Here is an 8,602-nt window from a genome sequence, read left to right on the forward strand (position 1 = left end):
AGCAACATACACATATTATGATAGATGGAATTTCTCATTTGGTATTCTAAGCCTAACTTTTCGTACAAGTTACAATGCTACGAAACAGCGTTAAGCCTGCCTGGATAACTGTAGGATAGATCCAAGTTCATGTTTTGCCTTAGTTACTATGAAAAAAAGGAGAAAACAATTGCATATAGCATCTGGGACGAGACGAAAGTGTATGTACAGATATTCGAGAGATGCTGCTTCCGGCAAGGCATGCCTATCGCCCTCTATAGATTATCCCATCGAGGTTTCTTGTTTTTTTATTTAAAATTATATCAAGATATTTATTGCGCCGTCTGTCAACCAAGCAAGGCCCGCCCCTTAAATTTATATAAAAAATTGCTTTCCCTTCCTTGTTCGATGTGAAATTCGGATGCATTGACTTTAAATTTTGTGATTCTTTGTTTCATAATCGCACTGGTGCATAATCCGCCAATTATTGGCTGTGACTGGTGGTGGGACTCGAGATCACAGAAATCGTGTCGGTTCTGTCCTCTTTCTTGTATCTTGAACAAGTTCTCAGAAAACGCGAATAAAAAATATTGCAATTATTAGCGACAGGTAAAAAGTGTATTAGTGTTTTTTTTTTTTTTTTTTTTTTTTTGTGATAAGACAAGAAAGTTGATGATAAAAAAAGAAAAAACCTGTAAAAGAGTCGATAGAAGCGATGAGGAGGGGGGAGCGGAGAGAGAACTTCTTCTTTAATTTATTATTTCAATAAATATTCATTGCCCCACATTAAGATAACGAATAGCAATGAAATTTTTAACCATATTGAGCAAAATTTCTAATGAGACAAGTTCTCGGTTAACGGTGGCGTTGGCGTGGAATGACAAGGAGAGAACATAATTCAAAATAATTGATTATATTATATACATATCATAGCCATTATCAATTTTTAGTTTTCGTTCAAAGTTGTTGAATGAAAATTTACCTTGATCGAACAAGTTCTTTGTAAAAATTATTTATTGCCGATACGAAGCGTACAGAAAATTATTTCGAGTAAAAAATTAAATAAAAAATTTATATTCAGTCAGCTAGCGAATTTGTTGTTGTGCTTTAATTAAGTTGTGCTTCTTAAAGGCGTATACATTTGGTCCTCATTGTACCTCACTGATAATATCGAGGATGATATCGTTTTAAAAGCAATGTAAAGTAAATGACCCCTCCACAGGTAATTACGTAAATCAATAAGAAAGAAATCTATGTTTGATGATTTGAAGCAATTGCTTTGATGATGGCAACGATATATATATCTATTCGCTCAGTACAAATCGTGCGGACATTTATCATGTATAACGCGTACGTAATGTGCTTACGTTGTAAATAGCCTTTAAATTGGTAGCATTAATCGTGTGGCCCATACATATATTTGATCTTATTCGTGTAATGAGCCAAATTCGAATTTGAAAGCCGGGTTTGAAGACCACATTCACTAAACGGAAGTAAGTTCGTACATGTGCACTGTAGATATCACAAAAGGTGGTGATCTTAGTTTATTTAATACCGTGCGAAGGCACATTGACCGCTCATTTAATATTTTCAATATTAACGCCGGGCGCAAGAGCTGAACAAGTTTTTGTTTGGACAAATTTGATGCCGATCGATGGCAGACCATTTAGTACGGATTGACGGACAGACAAGCCAGGGTTAATTCAAATTTCTGTCTCTCTCTCTCTCTCTCTCTCTCTCTCTCTCTCTCTCTCTTGCTTTCGGAAACTTCCTTCTTCATGATTATATCCGCCCACTCTTCTGTGATGGGTATAAGCATTATTGTTCTCTCTCCGTCTTTTTGTATTAATTTTGAATTGAGGAGTGAACGGATTTCGGTAAATTTTAAAGCAAAATGATAGGAAGGGATATGAGGAAGAATTTGTTTTGAGATCGTAATTGTAATTTGAGTAGACGGATAGACAGAGAGAAGAAAGATGGGTAAATACAAATGGATCATAGACAATTTACAGTGCTTTAGTTATCCCTACGACCATTAAAGTTGATATGAGTAAATTAACTCGTGTATTGGCGCCGGTAATCGATGACTATTTCTTTATGACTTGTGAACACAAGAAGTCTAACAAATCCATTCGGAGCAGTAGATATGAGAAAGTTTGATTCTCGTAATCTTTGAAAAAGATATATTATCTCAAATCGTCTCCGGGGCAATTGGTTTATTTCACTTAAGGTGTAAAGAGAACTAAGACGTTTCCGCTACTCCGGTAACTCCACCGCTGATGTGCTCTATACTGTGGTCAAAAGGTAAAGTGAAATCAAAAAATCTTTATAGTCATCCAATTCATGTTTCTTGTTGTCACGATGTGGTCGGAGGCGGAAAAAATTCGAAATATACAGCTATGCGGTAATCGAAGATTATCGTTCGATGCGGTTTTCCCGTCCTTTCACTTCATTTTTTACTCGTTAACCGCTCGATCGGTCAGTTGGTTTCGGATCGCAAGCATAGCTTCAATTCTGCCCTGACGTCTGGCCCGTCAGAAATCATTCGTTTTACAAAACTTACCTTTGGTATGTTTACAACAATACGTGTGCCATCACTTCGCCGCAGTTAAATATATTGTCATTAAACTCTAGATAGATGTCAAAGATAAAATGCTACGAACTTACAAAAAAAAAAAAAAAAATAAATAAATAAATAAAAATAAAAATAATAATAATAATAATTTTATGATTTCATAGTATAAGTACTCATGACGAGGTTTGAATGGCAAAAAAAAATTCGCCTTATTTTTTATGCGCAGTGTTGTAAATTTTACGAAGCTCCCTCCTCCAGCAGGTGTGCTTGTATATGTATTTCCAAGTTTTTAAACCATTTCACAAATCTAATATAACCTCTGCTCTGTGGTTAAAAAAAATTACACATCGAACCAGAAACCTGTTGTTGTATGTTGTCGTCTTTTGTTAGTGAATGAAAAAGAAGAAATTAACTAAACTGGATTGATTTGCTGGACTAACTATTAATTATTTATTTTTCCATTTTCTTTTCTTTTCTTATAAAAAAAAAAAAAAAAATTATAAAAAAAAAAACGCATTTATTGAAAAGAAATTTATGAATATATGGACGCATTCATTGCATTCATTGAATAGTGAAATACCTGAAAACTTAAAAAAAAAAAAAACGAAATAAATAAATAATGAAGTAAAAAAAAAATAAATATAAATAAATGAAATAAAAATGTACAAAGAAAACTTGACTATATATCTTATGGCGAATTTTGGATACTTTACATATCAAGGCATCAAAGATTTTTTCTCATTTATTCCCGTTTCATTCATCCTCTACTTTACCATCCGGGTGAGTGATTGCACTTAACTTTTCAATTACCGTAGGGCGCACGGTTTCCATTTCAGTTTTGAATTTTGCTAATGCAAGCGCAGTGATAGTTGCTTACTGTTAAAAGGGACAGACAGACAAGCGAACAAACAGTGAGTGAACTTAACTATATCTTTGAATTGCATGCTAATGATCAATTTTTGCTCTCATTGCGATCGATTTGCATCCTGTTTTCTTAATTGGTCTTGATCGCGTTAATGATATCGAGACTATTATTTAATTACCCTCATATGTGGGGATTTTAGGAATATTGTTTAAGGTTTACAAAGCGTTCGGTAAGTGGAATCGCGTGAAAATCTCTTTTTTCCTTTCCAACTATCTTTGATAATTCATATGGACGCGGTTTAAAAAGGCAGGTAATATCGGTTTTGTGCAAGTCAAAGCAATACCACTTGGATATAATACACGTGTGGCGGCACTCTTTAGCAAGGCCTTGAGCATTTCGAGCGATGCGACCCTTATCTCCTTAATTCGGAGTAAAACTTTGTCCTGTCGTGAATCTTCTCAGTTCTCGGAGTAGGAAAACAATGGCCAGAGCCCAAGGTCCGTGCATGCGATGGCTGAGGCATATGATTACGATATTGTTTTTAGACAAAAATTTACAAACAAGTAATGAAATTTTCCACGACTGGTTGCCCCACAAATCCAGTCTTTTTTTTCGTTCTTTGCTTCTCGCAAAAGGCGCATCATTTCAGGGTAATATATTCCTTCTGGCAATAACCCATGATAAACATCTATGTCACTGCGATCGAAGAAAATATTGGGAAAACCTTTCCCAACTGACTGATACTTGGCCAACCAATATGTCGACATCTTCGGCAACTTCCCCAACAGCGATTCGACGATATGCGATAACAATTGCCTTCAATGCTTCAACGATTTCATCGGTTATTGATGTGCACATCGTTGTTAACATCTTCGCGGCCTTCTATGAAGAGCTTATACACTTCCTTATGAACACTGCTTTCTTCGGCCGAAAGTAGATTCGACAAATGCACAGTTATCTTTCACAGATTCATGCATGCACGGCAAAGCACGTCTGTCAAAAGCGAACTGCAAATGCAAAATGTCAGGGCATGACATGTGTACCAACATAACCAAAAAATACAAATTCCAAAATCGAATTTCAAAAGTCATCTGTTCTTTTGGACACACCTCGTATGCATATATGTATATTTTATATATATATATATATATATTATTATATATATTTCAATTAGAGTCAATTTGCCTCGTACCGTACGATGTATGTTAAGATGCAGGCTCAATTATTTAATCGGACATAGTCCGGCATCTTGGAGGACTTCAAAGAATGAATCGATCGCTTCAATTATATAAAATTTTCGTAATTTTTTTCCTGCAAGCAAAGCAAGCAGTCGTCATTTCTCTTCTTCTCCTTGAATTTATATTTTGACCGTTAAGCAAGTAGTAAGAGTAGTACACAAGACATACTTCTTTCGGAATAATTCTCTCAAACATTTATAATAACAATTTTCAACGGTCATTAGTTATTGTTATTTTCTTGTCTTCTGCAGCCAGCCACACATTACTTTTATGCAAATCTATGACAAAACGTTTTTTGTCTTAACCATAAACTTTTCTTAAAAAACTTTCTACAACAAAAACAAAAAATTCCATAAATTTTGCAATTTTGTGCAAAAAATTTTCCTTCCATTCGCTAGAAATTCCTCTTTTTATTATTATTATTGTGCTTTTTTTTCATTTTTTTTTTTTTTTCTTTCTTTCTTTTTTTTTTCTTTCTTATTATATTGGTAAGAAGAATTTATTGCTGATTCTGAAAAGTATTCGAATTGAAAATTGTTGACGTCTTTAATTCAATTCGTTTTTAAGCCGGATAAGCGGAGGAATTACGGAGATTTGTGAAACGTTATCGCCGTAACTTTAATTATACGATTCATTATCATGTATGTGTAATAAGAACAGCGTGCGCTTTGAAGAAGAATTTCATTAACTAACCGATTTTATAATGCAAGTTCGGCAGAACGCCGATTATATGCCGAATTACAACAAAACATCATCCAAGAAGCTTAAAACAACTATGAGTCTAGATTTGAATCTTTAATATTTAACCTTGCGAGACGGGAACTGGAACGAGAACGGGAACGGGAACGGGAACGGGAACGGAAAATAATAATAATAATAATAGCATCCCTGCGCATTCTATACGTATTATTGGAAATATATATAAGTGTACGATGTTTGTATATCGTGTGTATTTGTATTTGCGATATATAAAAACTCTACGGGTTTTTCGGAAAAATAATGATAATGGCACCTATACACCGCCTTAAGTATTTACATAGAACAAGTCTTTGCAGTAGAACATATCACAGCTCTTTATGAGGGACGGAAGAAATGAAGGGAGGCAGATAAGATAGCTGTTTGAATCAAGGTTGTTCGCTCTCAACGACCGTAATTTCAATGGATCTTTACCTAGGCCTCATACATATTTAACAAATTTCCAAAGGAGTGGCTCTGCAGCAATTTTGTTGTTATTGTTGTTGTTGTTTTTTTTTTTTTAATGAAAATGCACAAAGAGGAGGGCTATCGTTTCTGGTCGGCTAAATTCAATACACAATTCGATTCCCCTGATGCGTACTCTTATCAAATTTTCGATAGTTATAGAGATCTATGCATTGAGATGAAGAGACATGTATTGTACAGTGGAAATCAAGTAGAATGGGACGGAATTTTGATGGAAAAGTTGTTTCTTACGTTTATCACTTTATAAGGCGATGCAGCGACACAGATATTACGATGGTATGGCGGTTGCTGCAGCCGCTGCTTGTGTGTTTGTGATCAACTTTTAATTATAATTTTAATTATTAAATAACCACTTTAAGCGTGATCGGTCGTCGCTAATTAAGCAAAGAAAATTGAAGAAAAAGGGAAAACACAATGCAAAAATGTTTTCAAAAGGAAAAACAAGTTACAACGTGGTTACAACTTCAGCAAGGCCGCCAAAAAGCATTAGGTACTTTACATCATCTCGCTTAATAAACTTCTTCATATTTCATCATAACGTCATGACATATCAAGAATTATATATTTTTGCTGTTGTTGTTGCCATGTTTATGTATTATGTGAGAACTCATATATAAATCCCGACACGATCGAATTTTACTTAGAACTTTATCAAATATCTCATGAGAATCGATATTACGTTGGGTAGTGGGCTAACTTATGACGATAAAATGATATTCTAATAATGAGATCGTGTTACCGTACGGAAGTTTCCCCTTTTCAACAACGAATGCCATACGACCCATTGCACTCATCGGAATTTTCCTCGCTTATCTCGTATCTCAAAATACGCTCTTGCACACATTTACTACTAAAAAATACATACTTGGATTAGAGAGTGCAATTTTAAATCCAGGTTGTTAACGTTCGCACCTAATCGGACGGGTCTCCTAGAACTATTGGCAATTAATTGTTTGAATTGGACACTCCTTAGCCTTTCATGAAAATCCTGCAGGCGGGAGAGGGCCTACTCCAAGACTGAGGTACCAGAAACGAAAGTTTGGGTAAAGGCCAAACCTTCCCTTCCCCGCAGGACCAGGCCTATCAAGCACCATTACTTATTTGCAGCCCCCGCGTTTGGGCATACCACAGCCACCACGAGGACCGCACCAAAGCGGTCAAACCTCACACATCGCTTGAATCTGTTGCGTTCGAATTGTGTTTGTATATATCAGCTTACACCGGAGTTTCTTACATGGTATACAAAAAAGCAAGCTTTCCCCCGAGGAATTCGGGCAAGCACCAATCCACAGGCCCATGTAACCGATGTAGCCAACCCTACGCGGCTAAGCAGGTGCACGTGACAGCGAGCAGGCAACCTGACCCCCGTGGATTTCATGGTTTTATTTTGTAAAATATTACGTTTCTCATTATGTTCACACTTGCAATCGGATTGTTTATAACTCCTGGGATGCTGCCATCCAACTACTTTTTCGCTTGGAGAAATCATCAATCTAACATATGCCAGGCACCTTATCACACTACCTTCCCTTTAACTCCCTTTATAATTATGAACTTATGTCCAGGACCTCCGTTGTAGGTAACTGAGCGGTGAGGAAGTCTCCACGCAAATGACTCCCGGCATCCTTGGAAACTCTTCCCGTGGTGGGAATAAATTTTATTCAAAATTAGCTGTGCACCGCGCTTATCAGTTTAAATTAAGGCCGAACTTCTCCTTGAATTCGACATACATGCACGCGTCAGATCTTTTATTGAAAAATTTGAAAGTTTAAATAAAATTCCCCCAATTCACTTCCGCAGACCAAGCTTTTTAAGTGGAAAAAGTCGAAAACGTAAAATTCGCTGTGCATACAATGGATCACACATAGAGTCTTTGCCTATTCTTTTCGAATGTTATTCCAAATTGTCATGTGGTTGATGTTTAGTGTCTCCCCTATTCCCGACAGCTTACGTGCCAGTCTTGCTCCACTAGTGTTGCAAAACTTTATTCACTTTTTCAACCAGATGGAGATGCATCTCTGACATCAAAATTTTTGGAGCGAAACTGAGCAAACGACTCCCGACTTCTTCTTTCACTCAGAACAGTGAATCATGTGAAATGTACACTTCGCAAATTTTTGGACATGTTTTACCCTTTTTATAGTAAAAAAGCATTGTACAGAGTATTTCTTCAGATATTTCACTCCTGTTCAAATCGATATAAATTTTTACACGTGGAATGAATTAGAAAACTATCTTGACAAAAAACGTAGGCTAGAATCTCACTTTTTAAGCGCATGTTCGTTTAACACAATCAGGTGAGTGTTGCGCGTTATATAATAGGCATTACCACCATTCCGCAGAAAAGACCGCAAACATTTTCTATATGACCTAATATTATTTATTAGTACTATAGACGTATAGGGTTTTTTTTAAATAAACATAATTCATTAGCTGGATTAATCCCTGTCCGCGACCATAATGCAATGAATAATAATTATTTTCGGTGACATTGACGTAATTACGCAAGATAACGATCACGAGACATTTTGTCTTTTTCTTTAGAAGTCTAAATATTACTTTGTGCGCTTCTCACAATACTTTTTACTCTCAACTGATGTTCGCCTACAAATGGGCTTTGAGCCGATAATGATTGCTTCATGTTGCCAATAAGAAATGATGGGGATAAAACATACATGAGAGAGAGAGAGAGAGAGAGAGAGAGAGAGAGAGAGAGAGAGAGAG

General features: G+C 36.0%; 1 protein-coding gene across 2 annotated transcripts in view; it reads left to right on the forward strand.

The window, feature by feature from the left end:
• LOC119644594 (serine-rich adhesin for platelets) overlaps positions 1 to 8,602 on the forward strand; it is a 62,170-nt gene that overhangs the window by 1,344 nt on the left and 52,224 nt on the right. The gene's annotated exons all lie outside the window — the stretch shown is intronic.

This window comes from Glossina fuscipes, unplaced genomic scaffold (assembly GCF_014805625.2).
Source record: "Glossina fuscipes isolate IAEA_lab_2018 unplaced genomic scaffold, Yale_Gfus_2 0, whole genome shotgun sequence".
Lineage (NCBI taxonomy): Eukaryota > Metazoa > Arthropoda > Insecta > Diptera > Glossinidae > Glossina > Glossina fuscipes.